The following is a 25,204-nucleotide window of genomic DNA, read 5'->3' as shown; positions in this document are numbered from 1 at the left end:
TACAATTACAACATCCCTTGTAGTTGATCCGGAGCCAGAGGTGTGGGTACTGTTACGCTCACCTGGTATCCACAGGGACGCCACCCAGCCGGATTACTCGCTGGTATGCTTCTCAGATTTGCCCTAATGTGGTCTGCGGGGAAGGTTCTGCCTGGAAATACAGGAGGACTGTGTTCAAGACTGACCGACTGGGGTAAGTATCCTCCCTCCACCCCCGTATGATTTCAGTCCATCTGGTGCCCTCTCCTCACCTTGTGGTAGAATTAGGCGTGCTCTCTGTTCTGCCTTCTTTGCATGGGCGCGTTGTCTTTCATGGGCAAGTGCGGTCCAGTTACTTCACCGACGCCGGCCTGTTTGATATTTTTCAGGTAGGTCTTATTGCTGTTCTTTAGTTTTGTTGCTATCCTGCATTCATTTCTTTGTTTAAAATGTCTCTTTTTTCTCCCTTAGGTATGCAGAGCTTCTGCGCGGTGAACTGGCTTGGTTGAGTCCCACTGGTAAATGATGGTGCATTAAGAGTGCTATAATGCAGTAAGTAAGCGCTATGCACAGCATTGCAAATGTTTGCCTTTGCTAACCTGTGTTTTCCTTCCTTGTAGGTCGCTGTGTTCTTCAGCGCAAGTGGAATGTCCGGAGTGGTGCCAACCGAGAGGCGACCAGCCAGGTAAGCCTTTTGAGCAGTTCGTAATTTGTAAATGTCTCCTCTGCTTTCTTTAATGTTGCCTCTATCTTCCTCTTTCAGGTCGTTCTGTCCGGGAGGCGTACAGATTCGAGCAAGCTGTTCTCAGTAGCTGCAAGTGTTTAAAGATGAAGACTGCAGGTAAGATGCTGCTGCTAATGATGTTCCTTTTGTCTCCTTGCAGGTTCTGCTTCTCCGAGGTTCGAGGGAATAGCTGGACATGGTGAGCGTCACGTTGCAAGCTGCAAAGTAACGCGAAGCGTGTTGTCTTGCTCGGGTGTGGTTTAAATAGCCCCAACAAAATAGTCCAGGTAAAGTAGTCCCTAGGCTACCACACCCAAAACACTAGACCGCTATGTGGAAGCCTCCATGTTGGCTGACAATACAATAAAGTAGTTCCCAAGCACATTGTTTTTCATGGTGTATGAGCCTGGTGCCATAGGCACCAGGACTGGCCCCATGAGGGCTTTTGAAGAGGATGCCAGGCTCTAGAGGCCCGAGTCCTGACTCCACCTGGCCAACGGGTTTGCCAGAGGGGATTTTGGGCGAGGATCGTGACAGGTACTGACAGTTCCATTGAATGAGATAATCTGATCATATTTAGATATCGTGTAATTCTTTTACACAATGGTTCATTTGTGGTTTGCTATTTGTATGTACCTATGTCGTCGTCCCAAAGTGTGTATTCAGTTTCCAATATTTTAATCCATAATAATGCAAGTACTGTGTTTCAGGCAGTTGCTGGAGTGTCCTCTACAATTACATCATCCCTTGTAGTCAATCCGGAGCCAGACCTTGTAGTCCATCCGGAGCTAGAGGGATGCGTACTGACAGTACCCTCTAATGAAATAAAGTCGGTCTAATTTTATGTGTAATGCAAATGACTTATTTTAAATGGATACTCTTTTCTAGGGTTGTATACAATATCCGTACATTGAACGGGAAGCATGCGGATCAGAGTCGGTGCACCAGCTTGCTGATGGTGATGTTAGAGTAAAGAAGGTTTCAAAGAAAAGAAAGAAACATAAGGTTAGTTATAAACAGTTTACATTTTTAGCAATTGTTTTGTGCTGAGGCCTTCATTATATGCTTTTTTTAATGTAAATTGTATGATACTGTATGTTGAATTTACACTGAACATCCTTTTTCCTATCTGTCCTGTAGTTGCCAGATGGAGTAAGGACTATGCAGACACAGACAGCGACACAAATGAGAGATGCTGCTTGCCAAACTGTTTTCACCATGGAGGAACTATTAATTGAGGCGTGGCGTGTTCAGACTCAAGATGTCTTTGTCCAATGGCCAGAAAATGAATTTTATGTGACCGGCGAATCCAGCAAAGTGTTTTTGGACCATTGCTACAATGTGACTGCTTTGCCAGATGAAGATGAAACTAAATGTATAGAAGATAGTTTTACATTACTCGCAGAGTACTTGACTCAATTCGACACCCGCCAAAAAAATGCCACCCAAAAAGCAGTCGACATTGATGTTTTCTCCTATCCATGGTCAAGTAACAGATGTTGAAATGACAGAGACTGAAGCATCCACATTATTGACCGATGAACTACACAAAGATATCAACTATACTATCTCCAGTTTGGCTGATATGTCCACAACGGTTCAGTCCGAAACAACAGTGATGCAGGATGACAGTCTAATAAAAGAGGCCAAATACATAGTATTCGACAACAGCTTGATGGAGATTATAAAGATGCTGAAATGTGTGCATTCAGTGAGAGGGGAAGTATGTGGGAAGCCATTGGTGAATGTGTCTAACAAAAGGCAGTAACCTCAAAATACATGCCACCTGTCAAAAGTTACATAAAACATTTTCATGGTCCGCTCAACCGATGCTGGGGAAACTGCCAGCAGGCAATCTACTGTGTGCACCAGCTTTACTTTTCAGTGGCTCTAGTTTCAGGAAGTTATCCAGTTTCTTTCAGTTTGTGGGACTCCATTTCATTTCTAAAACACAGTACTACAAATACCAACGTGATTATCTATTCCCTGCATTAGTGAAGCTTGGAACATTGAACAATTGTTTATTCAAAGTACATTCTCCGACAAATGGTTCAGGCTAGCCGGCGATGGACAGTGTGACAGCCCCGGATTTTCTGCTAAGTACTGCATATACCACTTTCAGGACATGGAAAGTGAGAAAATTGTGAGTTCGCTGGTCATGCAGGTGTCCGAATGTAAATCCTCAGTGGCCATGGAGAAACTTGGTTTTATAAAATCACTGGAATATCTAAAATCGAGGGGAATACAAATCAACCTCATAGCCATGGACAGAAACGTTTCAATAGCCAAGACAATGAGAGAGCAGTTTTCAAATATTAAACATCAATTTGATGTATGGCATGTTGCCAAATCAATCAATAAAAACATCTTGGCTGCAGGGAAAAAAAAGGTTTGGAAAGTATTTCACAGTGGTCCCAGTCTTTCAGCAACCATCTTTGGTGGAGCTCCAAAACATGTGATGGGTCTGTGGAAATTCGACTGGAAAAATGGCGGTCACTAATGCACCACTGTTCAAACGTTCACCACTGGACAGAAAACCAAATTTCCACCAATGTGAACATGGCCCTTTGTCCCCAGAGCAGGCACGGAAAAAGAAGTTGTTGATTCCATCTTCACCTCCACACAAAGCCCTTGAGAAGATTGTGTTTAATAAAACTCTATCAAGAGATCTGAAGGGACTCACAGAATTCTGTCACACAGGAGATTTGGAGGTGTTCCACAATATGTGCCTAAAGTACAGGCCCACGAGATTGCATTTCAGCATCGGAGGCATGAAAAATAGGAAATTGGTGGCGGTATTAGCGCATAACGAGAATGTATACCCGTAAACAATCTAGGACTGCAGGAAACTTAGGGATGCTTCGCTACACTGTGGCCTTTACGAAAAGAAGCACACAATGTGTGGTTAAACCAGTATATGAGGAAATGGAATTTGATTTTGTTAAATATCTTATTATTAATGTCGTAGAATTGCGCTCAAATCTGTTCAGAGCACACATACATCACCACAAAACATTGCCAATGTGCCATGTCCACCCAAATCAGAGCTCATTGAACAGTTAAAATCCGGGTACAAATGATTACCATCTGTTTTTATTTTTGCCAAAAATGTTTTTATAAAGTGTCCAAGTAAATTATGCAATTTTTCTTTTGAAATCTATCCTCTTAGTCCTTTTTTAAAAATAATTGTACAATTATTACGATTGACATACAATGTAACACTGTTTTCACATTTCACAGTTTAGTCGAGCTACTCTGGGATCTTCATTTATCGTGTTAGTGCCCGATTGATAACAGTGTGTAAGAATCTTTGGGTTTTGGCAGTTGCCTTGCCATACAGTTCCCCAAACAGCTGAATATCTACTTGTCACACAAAAGGGATGAGACCTAGGCTATATAAAATACTAGGCACGCAAGAAGTACTGACTGTGAAAACATGCCATGGAGTAGGAGGCCGTGAGATAAGCAGAGGTGGGCCTATTACTAGACACACTTTGACTCCGTTTTTGAGTTTCATTCACTATAATTTTGGAGTAGGGCACATTCTGTCATTGGCAAGTTTCCCCTACCCCTCCGCAGTGCCACGAACAGCGATCGCTGACAGCCCCCAATTTTTTCCTCCAGGGCCCGTGCTTCAAAATTCAAGTTCTCATGGATGCGTTGAGACAGGATGTTGCAAACTAAGAATGTATGTTCATTGTGAGTGAAGGTCACCACCTTTGAATTTTTGCTTGGGAGCTGGGGAGGCCCACGTGTCACACATACAATATAAGGTTCTATTGTTTTTTGACCTTGAGAGACAGGGACCATTCCGAAAGGGATTGAATTGAAGGAGGGGTGTAATAACGTAAGATATGATAAGGTTGTCCATTGCGAAACTGGACCTAGTTACATGTAAGTTCAGTTTATGAAACATCGTTAACACGAACAGAGTCTGCATTACGGTCCGCATTACGCCAAGAGAATGGAAATGCTGAATATAATGTAAGTTTCTCTTTAGACGATTTTATACCAGAACTAGTCCAAATACGAATAGCTGACCGTTATTGCTGGGTTAGATTGTACTTGTTCGTTCTGTGTGGCATATTGCAATGAGGTGCTAGTACAACCTTTGTGTGCTGGTCTTTCTACCGGGCACATGGGCAGTCCAGCATCGACACGCATGTAGACCACCACTCGTTTCCCCCTGGTTCAACGCTAATAAATCATTACATTGTGTGTGCACCTCGAATTGTTGCCTCATTACGTTTAGAGCTGAACATACTCCATTGCACTATCCTCGGAAGCAAATAGCGGAGTACTTTCATATTCCACATTGTATTCTCTCGGGTCACATTGCGTCACCTCTGTGCTAATACATAAAATGATTAATTGTAATAAAGATCGGCTACTGTTTTGCAAACAGGTACATCCTGCCATTCTGCGATTGTCATCTATTCCCTACTCCAACTGATGGATCCTTCAACCGCCAGCTGCAGCTACATGTCAATCTCTGCATTTATTTGACTCTTTTTTGGGACGATCGACAAGGGCCAATATGCCCTTATGCTGTACCAGTGATTAGGAGCAACATAACAGTCTTTACGGTGGTCTACTGCCAAGTTGATGCACCAGCCTTGTAATTCACTGTGCGACCAAAGTGCTTCATTTACCCAAAATGAACACCCTGTGTACCAAAAAGGAACAGCGCGTGACTCACGATAAAGATTTGCGGATTTGCGATGGAGAGCAAAGAAAAAAAGTTCAATTTTTATTGAATATGTCAGACGGCAAATGTTCTCGAAACATTTAATGTGAAATAAATGTACTTTACCAATTGTACAGTCTTGCTGTTTACTTTTAAAGTACAGTTTCATATTCCGAATTGTGACGCGCTGTGTTGTGAGACGATGTGTGTTGTTTTCCGGGTTCTGTCACGTAGGTGACGACTGGGTGCATTTGGCTACGCTGCCCAGGAACGTCACGGAGAGAGGTGGAGAATATCAATGATTTGGTGATGTCAGGCTCAGGGGCGGGGGATATGATTTAGTGCCGCAAAGGCAGGTCACCCAGGGCGATGCCGCAAGTGATAAGATTATCACAAGATGGCCGCACCCTGCTGCCTGATTTCGCTTGTGTTCAAAAGACGAAAATTCCGGTAAGGTGCATAGGAAATGTTTGTACGATCGATCGAATAACGGTTAAAAACACATGGCCGAATCATAGGGACAATAATATCTCTGACCGCACCATTCCTTTAACTTCGTCATCAGGTTCTGTAGGATCCATATGTTTTCTTCTTCAGCCAGTATTTTCAAGGCGGGACGCTTGTCTTTCGTGACGTCACCAGCTCCTCTTTTGCTCCTTTCATATTCCTTCGGGGAGTTCCGCCATCAGCTAATTAAAAAGATACACATTGGGAAATCCCATGTCATTGGGCCTCATTACGACTCTGGCGCTAAACCATGGTGCTATTAGCACCTTGGTCCATGCCGGGGTCCGCCATGGTGAATGGCGGAATTACCGCTCCATTCCAAGGTTGGCGGGGCGGTAATTCCCCATTCCCCATGGGCCCTTCCCCATTCCCATTTTTGTCCCATAGGGCTCAATGGGAATGGGGAAGGCGCTAAGTACGGTTCCGCAAATTGCGGCACCGTACTTAGCACCAAGGTCCCTTTGTGGCACGGGCCCGCAAAGGGAACTCGTAATGAGGCGTTAAGGGTTTAACGGCACCGACACCTTTTACGGCGCCGTTAAACCCTTAACGCCAGGCTCGTAATGAGGCCCATTGTATTGGGGTGAAAGGCAGCTTAGCTGGACCACTTCAATTTTTTAGAAAATGATGCAATTTAAAAGTACCATTTTACAACCTCAGCTAACATTGAACAAGTAGCGGGACAAACCTGAATTAGATTGACCGCATTCTTACAATGCCATTGGGGCTATCGCTTTTGTCCTTTCAAAAACTCAAAATTGTGGGTTTCTATATGGGGTTAATGAACCAATATTCTGTGTGTTCTAAAATGAAAACACAGCTTCCTTTAAAACCCAAGCCTAGCTAGTAATTGTACATACAACGTATTTTACATACGTTCATGCCATAGAAGCCATCAGCACCACACCGTCCTATGGCAATACAATACCAATGGTGGAAAATTAGCTGAGTGCAATTTAATTTGAAGTGATATTTCTGTATCCTTTCTGTGGCAAATTGACTTCTGCCTCACAGGAGTACAAGGGTGAGTTGAGGCTAAAGTACCCACTCAGCCCTCACACTTCTTCAAACCAAGTCACAACACTATCACAGAGGCACAGTCAAGAGATATACCTTTGCCTTTTGTGTTGCCGAGGATAGGCTATACACTTTAGAGGGGGTGTGAATGTGATTCAGTAGCAACCCAAAGAGCGAAATATAACAGTCCAAAATAAATGAATGTCCATTGAAGATTCTTTAAAACTGTATACTTTAATCAAACACATCCAATACAATAATAACTAACTAGAAAACACAGTGAAAACACACCCCTGTAGAGGAACATGCAAAGGTAGAATAGATGCAGCACTCTGGGTATTGAGAGAATAAAATGACAATTGAAAGACTACAATCAGGGACGTCATTTGGGGGTTGCCAGGGATAGCAGCTACTACCCCTGGCTCCCCCTCTGCCACCCCTGAATGGTCCTTGTGAACCCTGGGCTACTAGACAAAGAGGCAGTGCCAAGAGCAGATCATCTGTGTTGCACCTGAAAAGGGCGATTGCGCTGGTGTATCGGAGGCCCCTGCAGCTCCATCAGTGTAGGGGGCCTCACTGCCATATGTCCTGGCAGAGGGAGGGGAGGCGCCTCAGACTACCAAAAGAAGGTTTCTTTTTGAAGTTACTCTTACTGCATACATAAATTATTTCCATTAACCTAACAGAAATACATTCTTTATAAAGGCAGAACGACTTAAAAAAGAAACTATGGGCTTCATTACAGGTCTGGCGGTAAATGTGACGGTAAAGCCGGCAGGTTGCCGCCGGACCCGTAATTAATTACCAGCACCTGACTTCCCGGTGCCACCAGGCTATTCTGTGTCCGGCTGCTGGGAAGTCAGGCGCAGGTAATTTTGCAATTCCCCATTCCCATTGAGTCCCACAGGACTCAATGGGAATGGGGAACACAGAAGCACCGGCACCGTTAATAACGGTGCCGGTGCTTCCGTTACAGCTTGCTTACCATGGCCGCTGTGTCCGGCAGGGTGCCTTGTCGGGCACAGAGTCTCCAGCAAGAAAACCCGGAGTGTGCCAGTCCGGTAGCAATAGTGCCAGTAGGCTTACTGGCAGTGTTGTTACCGGACTGGCACACTCATAATGAGGCCATATGTCTTTTTGAAGTCCTAGGACATCCCCCCAACACCCTACCCTATGACATGCAGCCTTCCAGTTTGAAGGCCTCCATGTGACTGGGTGCCATATAACTTTAAAAAAAAAAAAGTTTCTTTTTGAAGGCCTTCCGCCTTCATAAAGAAATGATTTCTGTTATGGTGATGAAATAATTTCTTTATGAAGGCAGAGTGACTTCAAAAAGAAACTATTTTTGTTTAATTCACATAGCTCACCCGCACACTGTGACATGGAGGCCTCCATCTCCATGACAGGAACAAGCGTATTTGCTTCATGGAACTGGAGGTCTCTTCCCTGTCCTGGATCAACAGATTAAAAGATAAGAAAATGTACTTTGTGTAAATGTTTGAGTGCATGTGGATATATGTATATAATGTAATGCGTATGAATGAATGAGTGCATGATGTATGTTGTGAGTGCCTGGGTGTGCGTGAGTGAGTGTATGATGAAAGGATGAAAATGTAAATAAATGTATGGGTGTGTGAGAGTATGGTGAATGCTCTGATTACTTACTGGTAATCTTCATTACTCATAGTCCTACTCTTCCTTGTCACAGTACTTGTGTATGAGTCACATTTCCTCATACACAAGTGCTGAAGAGGTAGAGGGACATGGATGTAATGCCTGGCTTAGTTACCTGTAATGTTCAATACTTCGAATCCCACTCTTCCTCGTCCCAGTACTTACCTCTGAGTCAAGGTGCCTCATAGGTTAGTACTGGGTCGACAAAGAAAGACATGGAGGTAATGATGTGTGCTTGTGTTTAATGCCTGGGTTACTTATTGGTAATCTTCATTACTCCTAGCTCTACAATTCCTTGTCCCAGTACTTACACAAGTTCTGGGATGAGGTAGGGGATGTGGATGTGATGCCTATCTTAGTTACCTGTAATGTTCATTGCTCCGAATCCCACTCTTCCTCATCCCAATATTTACCTATGTGGCAAAGTGCCTCAAAGGCAAGTACTGGGATGAGGAAGAGGGACATGAAGATAAATGGTGTGTGCTTGTGTTTAATATCTGGTTTACTCAATGGTAATCTTCATTACTCCTAGCCCTATTCTTCCTCGCCCCAGTACTTGTGTATGAGGCATGTTGCCACATACACAACTACTGGGACAAGGTAGAGGGATGTGGATGTAATGCCTTACTTAGTTATCTGTAATCCTCATTACTCCTAACGCCACTCTTCTTTGTCCCAGTGCTTATCTATGAAGTAAGGTGTTGTATAAACAAGTACTGGGATGATGAAGAGGGACGTGGAGGTTATTTTGGGCTGAGGAGCACATTTGTTGCGGATGGGATGTTGGTCTAGGCCAGCCCTGAGTGTGGTGTGATCCATGATTTGTTGCCAGGGATTGTGTGTGTGGTGCCATCAGCAAGGCTCACACGGGGGCCCCCAAATTTTGTTCTATGGCACAGGGTGGTTGTAAATGCAGCTAAATTTGCCACAGCTTTTTTCACCTGGAATCTAGATCTCGTAGCTGGAGAAATAACATGGATGCAGGAAAAACCATAAAGCCACCATCACTAACAGTTTGGCAGTGCATTAGTAAAGTATTCCTGAATGGTTTTGTTCAGAGGTGGGGCTGTCTGTGCAGGCCATACACAATACTGTAGCAACAGGAAGGGTTTGGGGCTAGGTCGAGTTAGCTGGGAATGGGTAACAGCCAGGGGTGGACTGGGTCAGCAAAAGAGGCCCTGGAAATAATTTTTTAAGTGGCCCCATGCCACACATTTTCAGCAAGCACAACCCTTTTCCTATGGGAAAATTTGAAAATACCACACAAAAGAGGCCCAGGGGGCAGAGGCCCACCGGGAAATCTCCAGAGTTCCCTATGGGCCAGTCCACCCCTGGTAACAGCAGCCTGCAGTACTCAGTGACAGCACAGCATGAATGCAAATCTTATCACTGTTACTCTTTGGCTGCTTTGCGCATCCAGTGAGCCACTGGACCTGTGAAGAGAGGGGTGTGCCCCAGTGGCTTCTGCTGCCAATCCTGACTGGGCACTGTGGGATCTGACCTAGATCTGTCAGGCCTGCATCACAGGCCCACTGTAGATAGACGCAAGGTGAGATACTTTAAATAAAGTTGTCCTCCGCCCACCTCTGTTACTTCCTCAAACAAAACAAAACACATACATATATATATTTGGAAGGATTGCTCTGGGGCAACACACTTGCTTTAGGAGGATGCAAATCTTATCACTGTTTCTCTTTGGCTGCTTTGCGCATCCAGTGAGCCACTGGACCTGTGAAGAGAGGGGTGTGTCCCAGTGGCTTCTGCTACCAATCCTGACTGGGCACTGTGGGATCTGACCCAGATCTGTCAGGCCTGCATCACAGGCCCACTGTAGATAGGCCTGTGATGCAGATGTGTCCTCCGCCCACCTCTGTTACTTCCTCAAACAAAACAAAACACATACATATATATATTTGGAAGGATTGCTCTGGGGCAACGCACTTGCTTTAGGAGGATGCAGTGCAACATTTTTTTTATTTATTTATTAGATTTGTTACTCACCCAGACCCAAAGGTATCACGGCGAGGTTGCAGACAGCTTATAAACATTTCTTATATAGTGTTACATGTCGATGAATAACAGTGATAGCGATTCAGATTAGAGGCTATTAATACAGACATTGTAGGATGCTAAAGCATACATATAGATGATAAGAACATCCTTTAAGGTTGCAGTTAAGTCTGTCGAGTGAATTCTGGTGCCCAGGCATCAGTATTTATTGAACAAGCAGGTTTTCAGGGATTTTTGGAAACGTAATAAGGTATCCTCATTTTTGATGCTGAGTGGTAGTGCATTCCAAAGTGTTGGGGCTGGGACTCTGAAGCTGCTTCCTTCAGCTCTCTTATATTTGTATTTCGGTATTTCCAAGAGCACCAGATTATTGAATCGGAGGGTTCTGCAGCAACACATAGGGCCTCATTCCATGTAGGGCGCAAAGGGATACCGGGCACCGGTAATGACACCGGTGCCGGTAATCCCGTTGCACCCTACTATGAGTCCCCTTTGCGGGTCCTTCCTTAATGTCTGCTTTTAGCAGGCGTTAAGGACGAGACCCGCAAAGGGACTCTGTGGTCAATAACGGTACCATAATTTACGGTACCGTTATTGCCGCCTTCCCATTGAGCCCTATGGGGACTCAAATGGAAATGCGGAATGGCCCTGGTGAATGGGGAATTACCGGTCCCTCCGACCTCGGAATGGACCGGTAATTACTCCATTCACCAATCCAAAGTTTGGACGAGTTCGGAGGCAGCCATGCCGCAAATAGCGGCATGGTTACCTCCGAACTCGGAATGAGGCCCATAATGTTTTGAAAATGATTCTGGCTTCAATCGCAGCCTGTGTTTTTCTCGCCTAATATTGAAAATGTGGTCGGATTTCTTTATGCCTAGAGCCTCTCTAAAGGCTGTGTTCTGCATAAATTGTAGTTTGCTGATAGTTGCTTTGGAGGTTCATAGTAGAAAGGTGTTACAGTAATCAAGTTTTGTTAGAATCAGCGCTCTAGCCAGAGTGATGCAGTTAGTAGGCATGAGGAACTGGCAACTGAGAGCGATGAGTTTAGCTGTTTAAACTGTGGAGGAGGAGAGGGCTGATATATGTTTATTCATAGTGAGATTGGCGTCTATATATACTCCAAGAGTTTTGACTTGCTTGAGTACTGGGATTCAGGTCCCATCTATGTTGATAAGTCTGGGTGGAGGGTACTTATTCTGTTTTGTGAGCCTACTATGAGAACCTCAGTTTTCTCATCATTGAGACAGAGACTGTTCAAAGCCATCTAGTTCTGAATGATGGCATAGACTTTATTAATGGTCTGGGTGTCTTGGGTGCAGTCCCCCGTGATGGAGATGAGGATCTGGGTGTCATCTGCAAAGTTTGTGTAGATGACACCCATATCTTCTAGTGCTGAGAATAGCAGTTTAGCATAGGCATTGTAGAGGGTGGGAGAGAGGCAGGATCCCGGGGGAACTCCTATGGGGACCAGTATGGGATCAGCGGCATAGTTTCCAATGGCAACTCTGGATGTTCGTTCAGCTAGAAAGGATTTGATCCAGAGAGTGGTGTTTGAGAAATTAAAGTATTTTCTTAGAGTTTGTCGTGGTCTACAAGGTCGAATGCTGCAGATAAGTCCAGCAACAGTAATGTAGCCAGTTTTCTGGTATCTCTGATGGTATCTATTTGGCTTTTCAGATCCATGAGAGCCGTTTCTGTACTATGGTTGTGCCTAAACCCCGATTGTCTAGCCCCTAGTAGAGTATTTTATTTGAGGTGGGTTTGTATTTGATTATATGCTTGTTTGTTGATGATTTTAAGAAGGAAAGGGACAGTAGTGATGGGCCGGTAGTTCGTAGGGGTTAGTGGATCTAGAGTAGGTTTTTTTAATAGTGGAGTGACCAGCGCTTCTTTAATGCTAGCTGGGAGTAAGTTAGAGTTTAAGGAAGAATTCACAAAATTGGTGATGTTAGGGGTGAGGGTGGGGGCACAAAGTTTGACAAGATGTGCTTTGAAGTTGTCTCCTTTGCAGTTAGAAGCTTCTAGTTTAGCTATTGTATTTAGAACTACTTCTTGTGAAACTGGGTCTCCTATGGGCTTAGTGATTGGGTTCGATGTAATATGTTTATCCGCTTGTAGGTTTCTTTTAGAGATGATTTTATTTTGTAGAAGATTGATTTTGGTGGCAAGGGCATCTTGAATAGTGTTGCACCATTCTTTACTCAGTTGAACCGAATGAATGACTGGGATAGGGTTTTCCAACTCTTCAAGAATGGAGAATAACTCTTTTGAGTCTGAGGATGCATTACTGGTATTAAGTCTATCTGCTTTGTGTGCAATGATGGCTGCTTTGTACATTTTATTTGCTGAATTGAATGCTTCAGCGGATTCTGACGTGTGAGTTTTGTTAAAGCGGTGTTCAAGCAACCGTTTATTTCGTCTAAGTGAAACTAAGTCATCGTTAAACCAGAAAGATGATTTTTTGTCCTTGCGTCTAGTTTGAGTGACATTTGGAGCTAGGGTGTCTATTGTATTAGTAAGGCATTTATGATAAAAGTATGCCAGGGAACAGGGATTCTCATTATTGATACGTTTGTCATTGAGGGCGTTTATTAGCATTGGGTTAAGGTTTTCCGCCGAGAGTTTGCGGATATTTCTAGTTACATAGGATTCTGCTGTGGTGGGTTTGGGTGAGTCTGGTTCATCACATGTGATAGAGAAGTTTACACTATGATGGTCTGACCAGAACAGTGTGTTATTGGAATCTATAGTTACTGCGGTTTTGAGCGGTAGTATCCAATCTAACGTTCTCCCTTTCGCATGGGTGGGTGCGTTCACGAGTTGTGTGAAGGAAATGTCTTTCAGTGCGCTATGTAGTGCTTCTGCCTTATGATCTTGGGCATTGTTGAATCCAAGATTCAGGTCACCAACGACTATGCATTTTGTTTTGGGTTTGATGAGTGGTGTTAATAATAAAGGTATAATTAATTCAGGCTGTGAATTAGTGTTGGGTGCTCTGTAAATAGTTACTAGGTTGATAGTGGTTTTGTGGTGGGTAGCTAGTTTGGCTTGTAGGATTTCATACTCGTCTAGGTTGTCAATGGGGCATGCTCTTATTTTGAGCTGGATTTTAGCAATAATGGCTACTCCTCCACCCACTGATTTCATTCTGTCAGTCCTGATGATAGTTTAATGTGAAAGAATGGCAATGGTGAGTGTTGGTCCAGAAGCTTGGTGGAGCCAGTTTCAGTCACTATGAGTAAGTCTAGTTGTTGCTCAATAATCTAGTCATGTATTTCAATGGCATGGGCGGCTATGGAACGAGCATTAATGAGCGCTGCTTTGAGGAACATGGGGGGGTGGCGCTTGGGTGTTGAGCATGTGTTAATAGTCTCAATGGTGGTGGTTAGTGGATTGGGTGTGGTGGTCATTTTGTTTGATTTAGCTTGGTAGGCTGGTGGGTGTACCGTGCCTATGGTGGTTGGTGTGGCCGGGGCAGATCTGCTAAGGTGGTTTATACTTTGAGACCTAGGGGTTCTGTTCTTGTTCTGTAACCAGAGAAATTTATATTGCTTAATTTTGTTACTACCCCAATTAGTACACGGTAGGGTATTGAAGGTCCGTGATCTGAGTCTAAGGTGTCTAGATGCCCCTATTACCCGGACAAGTCATTTTCGCTGAGATGTTGGTTTTGACTGTGTGGGATTGGGAACAGTCTATGGTTTTGGGACATTATTGGTGTCCGTTTGGATGTTAGACTAGTGATGGTGTTGTGGGAAGGGGTTGGTAAGTTTTGGGAAGGGAGTGGGGCAGGTGATAGGGTGGTGGCGGGGGCATGCTGCTCTGAGAAGCCCATTTTTATAGATAAGGAAATTGGAATCTGTGCATGGCACGTTGCATGGTATAATACAGAAAGGGAACATCATGATCAATAGCCAACCTTGCATGGTTTAGCAAAATTAGACTAGGCACCATACACTCGGTCAGATTAGGCACAGCAGGCTTGGTCAGGTGCGGCACAACATGCTAGTTCAAATTTGGCACAGCAGGCTAGGTCAGGTCCGGTACAACAGGCTAGTTCAAATTTGGCACAACAGGCTAGTTCAGGTAGGCACAATAGGCTAGTTCAAATTTGGCACAACAGTCTAGTTCAGTTGAGGCACAACAGCTAGTTCGGGTGCGACACAACAGGCTAGTTTGACTTTGGCACAACAGGCTAGTTCGAGTTTGGCGCAACAGGCTAGTTTGAATTTGGCACAACAGGCTAGTTCAGGTTGGGGTGTAACAATTTGGTTCAAACGGGGTACATAATCTCATATGGCTATACACCGTTTGTTTGCTTGTTTGTTTATTGTATTTGTGTAGCGCTCCAAACCAAGGAGTAGAAGGGCGCTTAAGAAGACGGTTACATAGTTGAGAAGTATCTTAGTGTTACATATTTTGTACATACATATTTATAGTACATGCAAATATAGTATAAGGCATACCATTTACAGTTTAAATGTTAGAATAATATACAAGTAGAAATAGACAGTTTCAATATACTACCAGTTAGTGATCAGGTGTTAGGGGAGCTACTCTTTGTTCAGGAGCCAGCTGATGACCTGCCTCCTGAAGTTCTGGAAGGATTCGATAGATAGATAGATAGATAGATAGATAGATAGATAGATAGATAGATAGATAGATAGATAGATAGATAGATAGATAGATAGATAGATAGATAGATAGATAGATTTGATGTTGAGAGGTAGGGTGTTCCAAAGTTGGGAGGCAAGTACTGTGAAGCTGGCCCCGCCAGCTCTTTTTAGGTGGAATCTGGGCACTGTCAAGCATAAAGTGTTGGTAAATCTGGTGGTTCTGGTGGCAGGTTTCAAGGTGAATTTGTAAGCTGGATATGGTGGTGCTAGGTGATTGAGGGACTTGTACGTGAGGCAGATGGTTTTTAAATCAATTTTCTGGCATATGGAAAGCCATTTGCAGGTTTTCCTAGCAATGGAGATATGCTCTCATCTGGGAATGTTGAGGGCTACGCACAGAGCGCTATTTTGAAGTACCTGTAGTTTGTTAGTACCGTAGGCTGGTACTGTCAGACACAGAGTATAGATTAGCTCAAGACACAAAGACTACTATAGTTTCCGTCTTATTTGACTAAAACATTTAGGCATGGGTGTTGGGTGCAGAAGGTAATTGTACAGACATGAGTGCTATAGGCATTGGTTTGGCATGTGATGAGAGCAGCAGGCCAAATATGAGTGCATAGGTGGGAATAGTGCACACTCAATTAATACGGCATGTCATGGTATTTTCAACAAGCATACTGATTACTCACAAAATAGATCGTCCTTGAAGGTAGGCGTAGGTGCTGGTCTTGACAAAGTTGATAGTTCAAGGGTTTAGAACAAAAAGTGGCGAGGTGAAGCAGCGAGCAGTGGCTCACTGCGGCTAACATCGTCAAAAAGGGCCCTAGGTGGCCTTTGGTGATGCTAGCAAATTAATTAAGTGGTTGCTTAGCAACCTGAACGACACTGAGCCTTGCTCTGGCTCCGCAACGTGCCCGACATTTTTTATTTTTAAATGAATGTCGGCGCACTTGCAGCTTGGAAATGGGCTGCCTGGGTGAAAATGGGGCTGTAGAAATGACTGATCTTTGTGGCTGGAGGGTGTTTCAAGCTCAGCACATCAGCTACTCTCACTGAAAGGAAGTGAGGTGCATCGCGGGCATCAGATGCGGTGAAGAGTTGCTGCGTGAGATCATCGGATGCAGCAGGGCATGCGGTTCCGGCTCCTCCATTACTGCGGTTAGGTGGGGGCTCCTGCCCTCGCCACAAGGCTGCTACTTCTGATGTGGGATGGGGAAAACATGGCCTTAGGTGGCCTTTGATGATGCCGGCACTTCCGCCTGCCGGCGGATACACAGCAATTAAATAAGCGGTTCTTAGCAACCTGAATGACGCTGAGCCTCGCTCTGGCTCTGCAACGCGACCGACATTTTGTTTTTTAAAAATGAATGTCGGCGCACTTGCAGCTTGTAACTGGGCTGCCTGGGTGAAAATGGGGCCGTAGAAATTACCGATCTTTGTGGCTGGAGGGTGTTTCAATCCCAGTGCATCAGCCACTCTCACTGTAAGGAAGTGAGGTGCATCGTGGGCATCAGCTGCAGTGAAGAGTTGCTGCGTGAGATCATCGGATGCAGCAGGGCATGCAGCGGCATGGCTCCTCAGTTACTGAGGGTAGGTGGGGACTCCTGCCCTCAACACAAGGCTGCTGCTTCTGATGTGGGATAGGGCAAACAGGGCCTTAGGTGGCCTTTCAGTTCCTGGTCCAGTGCTTATAAGCTGGTGGAGGCTTGTTTTAAGCAACATATAAAGGACCAAAATAATAATAACATTGGCCTTTTCTATGGGTTGTGTCATGGAGCTGCTGCTGTTGTTTAAATTGTTTTTTAAACAACAATTAGTGTGAACTGCAACACAGCCTTCCCCTCTATCTCTCATCTAACATATAATCTAATAAAACTGTGGGTTACATACCATATAAGCCAAACAGAACGGTGATGGCTGGAAGGTTTCAAATCATTCGTAACCGCTGCCAGAGATCCTGGGTTTGAGGCATGCGCTTGAGGCTCAATGTTATGGAGGCTGGTAATGGAGACTTAAGATGTTGTACTAGTGGCTTACAGATGTTAAGAGAGAGTGTTTGAGACATATTGGGCCTCATTACGACTTTGGCGGTAGCCATGCCCTTGATAAGGGCATGACTGCCACCAAAACTGGGTCTGTGTTCCCTGAATGGGGAATTACCGGGCCATTCTGAGTTTGGAGGGCCCGGTAATTCCTCCCACAGGGAACCCGGGCCCGAACCTTCCCCATTCCCATTTGAGCCCACATAGGGCTCAATGGGAATGGGAGCGGGAGCTCACAACGGGCCGATTATGACCAGCCCGTTGTTAGCTCCCTGGTCGCCTCGCGGGACCCGGTAATGACGCCTGGTTTTACCAGGTGTCCTTACCGGGTCCCGCGAGGGATCCTCGTAATCTTGCAGAATGGGTTTAACGGGTCTGCCTGCATTAGCGGAACCTGTTAACCCATTCCGCAAAGGTCGTAATGAGGCCCATTGTGTTGTAAGGGAGTTTAAATGCATTGAATGGAGATATAAGATGTTTGAGGGTATTTGAGACTCACACTGTTGGGGTGTTGGAGAAGGTTACTGAAGACTTAAGTTGATAGATTGATTGAGTGTGATGGTGTTGGAGAATGCTGGCGACTTAAGTTGCTGGAGGGTGGTATTGTGTAAACATGACATTGTTGGAGCAAGGCACTGTAGGTGTAAGGTGTGGGAGGGTGGGAATGGGTACGAGACATTTAAAGCTGTTGAAGGAGGGTCCTTAACTACTTGCAGTGAATTGTAGGGTGCCCGTGGTGAAAATGGTTAGGGGATATTCAGGCTCTGGGGGACTGGCAATAGTGGGTTGCTGTGCAATGGTTCAGACTGCACTATTGACAAGAAAATCCCTGTGCTTATTGCCCAAGTGTAAAATAATTAAGTGGTGCAGCCTCAGATTGTCTTCTGGTTGGACTTGTGTTGGTCAGTTGCTGTTTCCAGTTTGTGGCCAGACACTTGGCAGGCACTGGATGTCTGCACTTTTGTTTAGGCCTCTTCGAGATGCTCTGTCTGTTTACAGTTTAGAAAGTACACAAGGGGTATGACTTGCTTAACAGCTATTGGCAGGTTATGCCCAAGCACAATATGGTAACACAAGAAAGAGCGGGCAGACAAACCCTAAAATCAATTGTGCTCAACGATCTTGTATAATGTACGTGAGTAGTTGCGTGTGTCTCAAGGGGTGAGAGAAAGAGAGCCGAGCTTCCCTATTGCGCTGTAGACAATGTTGCTAGCTTGTTACATTTACTACATCGGACAGCAGGAATGCCTGGGCCTATCGACATACACCATTCAGATAGGAAAAAGAGAAAACAGACAGAGAAGGTTCTAGCTATCCCTGTCTATGCTGCAACATCTCCCTAGTCAGCACTGTGCACCGCTTATCTAAAAGTGGATAGAATAAGAAAGCAGCAATTTGTAGATATTTCAATTTATTTATTTCATTTGTGGATACTTAATTGCATGGTGACCCAGGCCATGCTATTTTTGAAGCTGTTTATGTTTTAAATAGAACTGGGAGCACTGGTCAGAGACCCTTGCTAAGGAAAAAAAAAACAGCTAAAACGTGGGTTAAAGACGATTACTTATCAGTATTGAGGCACAATTAGCACTTTATTGGCCATACTGAATGTAAATGAGCCACGGTTAAAAACGAGACTAAAAATGTCTAGTTGTGAAGACTTTGCCAGGGGTATAGGTACTAGAATGACTTAGGGGGTCATTACGGCCCAGGCGTTAACCATGGCGCTATTAGCGCCATGGTTGACGCCGGTGGATGGCAGAATTACCGTCCCATTCCAAGGCTGGCGGGGCGGTAATTCCCCATTCACCAGTGGCTCTTCCCCATTCCCATTTTTGCCCCCATAGGGCTCAATGGGAATGGGGAAGGCGATAATTACGGTACCACAAATTGCGGTACCGTAATTACCTCCAAGGTCCCTTTGCGGGTCGAAAACCCCTTACCGCCTGGGTCGTAATGAGGCCCTTAGTCTCCTTCTGGTACTGACGTGGTTTGCGGCAGAAGACTAGCTGCCGTCCCCACACAAATGCCGACCGGTTTCAGTGGCCTTAGTAATTACTGCCAACTTCTTCAGGACTGTCTTCATAAAATCATTGCAAGGTAGGTCTGTTATATTATAACTACAATTTATGTCAAACTCTCGTATTCTGTATCCAACATACAATAATGATATTGGAACAGTCTCACCTCGAACTTGTTTAAGGAGACTCTCAGTTTGGTCCTGTAAATGAACAAGGAAATAGTACCAATGCTGGATGTGTAGCCATCAGTGTGTCAGTGATTTCTGCTAGGTTAGTAAGCTTATGTACAGAGCATATACATATATTAGTGGAGGGTACTCACAAGTCAAAGAACTGGCGTTGGGGTAACGTAGCTGGAGCTGTGTTAAGTACACATGGTAGCATAGAGTTGTAGCATTCCTGTAAACCTAGAATGAATCAAGAACTCTATGTTTTATACATTGTGCCATAGTGGCATACGTCAGTGACTACACAAATGGTATCCATGAGGGAGCGAGCACGGGGTCTGCCCTTCGTCCTGGTCATGAGTACATTGATTAACGCCTTCCAACAAGCTTACTCTCATTGTCTGCAAAGTACTTAATACCACTTTTACCAGCTCCTGCTACACAGAAGTCTACATTATCTTGTTCTTATTGTCATTGGACAGACAACCTACTTTGCATGCTGAGGCGGCTAATCATAGCGTTAGTCTGAGGGGTAGGAGCACACATCATATTCAACTGCAACTGAATTATGCTGATCCATAGGTGGACACTTCTATGTGTATAGCGGTTCTGTTAGAGAACTATAGATGCATGCTCAAAAGGCGTATAAGGGAAAACAAGGTTGATTCACCCCATGGGCTCAGGTCTTAAGGTAAGAGACTGGGTTGCTCAAATCACATCAGTTTCTCGTTACTTGCTGGGCAGTGCTGCATCTGTGATAGACATAGCAGATCAGCAGTCAAGTATGGCTGGCCTTGACCTAAAGTTAAAGTTAATGTTGCTTTACTGCAATGCGCTAACAAGTGCTAACCTCGCGTGTACGGGATAGTGAAGTGCTTGCAAGGCTCTCACTTGCATACGCAGCTGAACAGGAAAACCGAAGGCGGGCTGACCTAGAGGACTAAATATCATCACTCGGGATCCCGCACATGCGTGTTGGCATGCATGGAGGGAGTGTGGCTACAGTATGTATGCTATCACAGGCACCATTTTGGTGGAAGAATTGTGAGGTGGGGAACACCCACACATGTTTATGATGTTGATAGCTGTCTATAACAGACAATTGCACTTCAACCAATAGGTTATATTCAAGGGAATGGCATTGCAGTGCTATTGATGCTAACTTAGTGGAAAGGCTGCAATGCAATTACCGCCTTGTGGTGTACTAATAATGTTGATGTTAAATATGATTACAAGATGTTGGTCTGGTAGAATGCTCCCCATGCTCCCAAAAAGTGGCAACATGTCATAGAAGCCTAAAAACAAACAAAAACAAAACAATTAGGGAGGATTATGAGGTCGGGAGTAACCACTCACGTTTATGGTGTTTATATCTGCCTACAACAAGTGGTTCCAATGATATCCATCGGTTTCAGTCAACAAACCAACATTGCAGTACTTGATGGATGTACCGATGGTCCAGATGTAAATTTTGATTGCGGGATGTGATTATGGTAGCATGCTGTACATGCTCCTTATACGAGACAACGTGTCATTAGAGCCAACTATCGAGTAAATTACTAATAAAGGATAGATTATCATGGATTCCATCGTAATCAGATATTTTTCTCAGATGGTATTAAGGGATTGCCAGTTAATTGTTTTGGACAGCCTTGGTTGGTCAGTTTTAAGGCAAAAGATCCACCTGTGTTCTCTTTTTAATAGGAGAAATTGTATATCTCCACCTCTATGTAGAACACTTAGCTTTTCTATGATTGTCCAAGTCAATTCATTCTGGGTATGTCCTTTTCCAGGAACTGTTCCAGATCACACAGACATTTGATGAGATAAATCACATTACTGGAGTTTCAGTTTGTAAATGTGAGTTGTCTCCAGTGAGTATGTAAACCCATGTCAAGTAAGGTAGACATTCAGGTTAGATGGCATACTGAATACAGATCACATTGTAAGTTGCCTACCGGTTTGGGCATATTCCAAATGGTTGTTTGTTCAGTTGGCCCTGAACCCGGATGGTAGGATCGCACAAGGGAATCTCTGATGTTTCTCCTGCGTTTAGCAAAGCAGGGTGGGGGTAGAGGTGTCGAACCCACATTCAGGATTCGCCACAACTTCAATATCTCTATTCTTCCTCGATTTGTCTGTGTTGAATAGCTTAGAACTGTTATACGTTTCTTCTGTGTTTGTCTCGAGTTTTGCTCCAGAGTTATTTTGTGGGGAATATTCTGTGCTTGATTATTTGAATGTCTCAAGAGTTTCCTCGGATAGTCCCTTTCTTTTAATCTATTTGTGAGGGCTTTTGCTTGTTCATCATATTCCATAATATCTGAACAGTTGCTACGGAATCTCAGAAATCACCTGAACAGGAGATTGGCCTTGACCGATCTAGGATGGAAACAATTTAGCCGAGTGATGTACAATAGTCCAGATTGTAGTGTTGGATGTTTTCTTACATTTAGAGTAATTTGGTCTATACACACTGATATTAACACTACATATTGTGATCCATTCTTGTATGAAATGTATATCATATTACAGTGATGTCGTAACAGATATGTATATCATATTACAGTGATGTCGTAATGATATTTCTCTTAGTGTACTGAGGAACAATGCTACGTGATGCCACTTCCTGTTTTGTCAAGGGGTGAAAGGTTGTGTGCCATCACTTCCCGTGTTGTCACTTGGGGGTGGGGTCAAATGACACCACTTCCTGTGATTTCATCAGAGGTCAATGGTCATGTGTTGTCACTACCGCTACCCCTGTCATTTTGATGCTTCTGACCACAATGTTAAAAAAGGATATTTATTGAGCTTTCAAAGGGTTTTACAATGATCTACCTACTCTCTAGGGCTCAAAGATGGACCAAGGTGGCAGATATTAGTCAGTAATATGTTTGCCAGTGACTTGGCAGTTCACCAACATTGAACCAGGCTTCTCGGTGCAGTTCTATAGTTAGATTTGGTTAAAGGATGCCTCAAGTGCAGTGATCTAGTGGCGAGCAGGTGTCAGGTGAGGGTTGAACGGGAAGGTAGCTGCTGTTCAAAACATTACTCCAGTGATGCAGATTGGGGCAGTGACCAGGTTTGGTTCAACGGTTGAGGTTTGATGGCTGCAAACTGGTACCAGGGTACCCAGGCAAGTAGTTTCAATACTGAAGCTTGAAGGTCATGGTTCGAGAGACACCAGGTTTGTTCGGCTGACAGTGGTGGTTCGAAATGTGCAAACTATGCTTTGAAGAATGAAGAATGAAAAAGGCAGCCCCGGAGGGTCCTGCTTGTATGAGCGATGTCAAAAACACTTGAATCATGTCTCAATCTGGTAAAATGGTAAAAACAGAGGGATCCTTTCTATTCTTACTTTTAAGTGTTGCGAGACCTGATTCAGAAACTCAGGGAGAAGATATAGCCTGCTCTACCATCAGGGTCCAAAAACATTCTTCTCAAGTTATGATCCAAACATGCTTCAATATGATTCTCAAGATGATTCAAAGTAGTGGATCCACAGGGGATTAGACTAAAGCTAGCCCCCTTAGTGGTCTAATCCCTGTCCTTGAAATGAGTGGACTTTGCTCCTCTGACATCACATCCCAGCTGCTTTATTTGAGAGGAAGTGGATGGGACAAGAAGCAGAGAGAGAGGCAGGGAGAAACAAGATGATGGAAGTCTTCCTCTACTGTACAGAGGCCTCCTCTCTGCTCTACCCCACCTCTTCCCTTCTAACTAGAACAGAGGCAAGTGTACTTATTATTAAACAAGCTGCAACACTCTCCTCCCTCTTTGGGAGCTCAGGGTGCACATAGCATCCTGGAAAAATATCTGATCACCATGTGTAAATCACAATATTCTTCGTTTTAGTAGAAGTGACAACATGGCATCCATGCGCTGGCATATAGACGAACATATATATATATATATATATATCACCTTTATTGGAAACCTCGATGTTGCAGCTAACTAGTGTACAGTGTTCCTTTAAAAAAAAAATCAACAAAAAAAGTTGCCGTCCACGCGGTCTGCGCAGAACAACATAATTATAGCTACATAACCCTAAACGGCAGCCTAAATGGCATCCATGTTAGTGACCCAAGTGATACGCTTCAACATCAAAAGGGGCACAAAGTAAAATGTGCATCTGGGTTGGAGGAGTGGTGGCGTGCAGCACTCATTTGCTTTCATGTAAATCATTTCTTAAGGTTTGTTGGTTTAAAAATAATACCATTTATTTCGGTATTAATAACCTCTGTTTATTACACCTCTTAGAAGCAGGAAGGGTCTGGCATGAAGCATTATATAATAACTTGATATTACACTTGAGTTCGCGTGCATGACATTTAGAGTGATTTTCTGGATGTAGTCTTTTTTTTATACTAATGTCATCATTTCATGTCGGCATTGAGCACCCACCTCTTCGCCGTCCTCCACATGGCTGAAATTAAACATGTTAATGGTACTGTGTTCTCTTTAACAGAAAGTGATGGCTCCATTCGCCTTTACTCGTGTATGGATTATATCTAATAAAGCTGACAACACTCGGCAGGTGTGAACAATGAGCTCTGCCTATCTTCTTTGACCTTTTCGAGAAGTACCAACAATGCTTCCAGCTCCAGTCAAGCCTCTGCAAAGCCTTTTCCCCGCTTGAGAGCACTCTCTAAATCAATCATATGAGAGTAACAGCAACTATTGATTTCATACTGCCTGGGCTGCTTCTGAGGGTGCTTCATCTATCATTGCAGGAAACATGAAATTACAGTGACTTCAGAGTTCGCAGCTACATGGCACCCCTCTATTTCATTTTATGGAGTTCAAGACAGCTGCTTTAGTGACAAGTCATTATTAACGTATGATAGGGAGTGAGCTGTGGGCTATTAACTACTATCAGAATATGGCTGTGGCACCAGCAGGTTCCCCTTGGTTTGCACTAAAGGAATATTGTAATAACGGAAGCGTCAGCATTATCAGCAACACAGTTCAGTTCGTTCTTTAAAATACACAGAGGACTGTGTAGCCTTATAAAACGTTGCACATAATATTCGTATATCGATTGGACGACTGCAAAATCTACATAAAAAAAGAAAAATAATGTTCTTTAACAAATATGCCCCGAGCGGCTGGGGCATTACCGACTCAGGTAATGCCAAGGGGCCCATAGTTATAGGCCCGAGCTGAGTCGGTAATCCCCCGACGCGAGGGGCATATAGCTATTAGTACCCCGGCCCGCAAGAACTGCGTGACCGGGGCACTAAATGTTTTTTTTGTCCCGAAACTCTGCAACGTTTTGAGAAGAAAAAAAAAAAAAGACAAAGAAAATGGCCTCAGGGAAAGGGAAAACAGAGTCAGTTTTCCATAGCAGCCATCGGGAGTGGACATGCTGGAAACAGAAGTGCTCCCAACGTGTCCGCCCCGAAAAAAAAAGAAGGTAAGTGGAGTTTGGAGGGCAGAAGGGAGGGGAAGGGAAAAACAAAAAGAAAAAAATATATATGTACCGCAGTCTACGGCGGGGGATGATGGAAGCCTCCAGCCATGTGGAGGCTCGAAGTGGGGATAGCCCCGCTCCGAGTCTCCACACGCCTGGAGGGATGCCATCATTCCCCCACTGGGGACCAAGGGATAGAATGTAAGTGGGGTGGGGAGGGCAGTGAGGTGGGAGGAGGGAGAAAAGGGGGAAACAAAAAAAACAAGAGCCTTACCTGAGTCCCCGGCGACGGCCGAAGGTAGCCTCTCAGCCGTGGGGAGGCTCTGAGCGGGGATGGCCCC

Source organism: Ambystoma mexicanum, chromosome 7q (assembly GCF_040938575.1).
Source record: "Ambystoma mexicanum isolate Mex_15411 chromosome 7q, UKY_AmexF1_1, whole genome shotgun sequence".
Classification (NCBI taxonomy): domain Eukaryota; kingdom Metazoa; phylum Chordata; class Amphibia; order Caudata; family Ambystomatidae; genus Ambystoma; species Ambystoma mexicanum.
The sequence above is the reverse complement of the archived record's forward strand: the minus strand, read 5'-3'. Positions refer to the sequence as shown.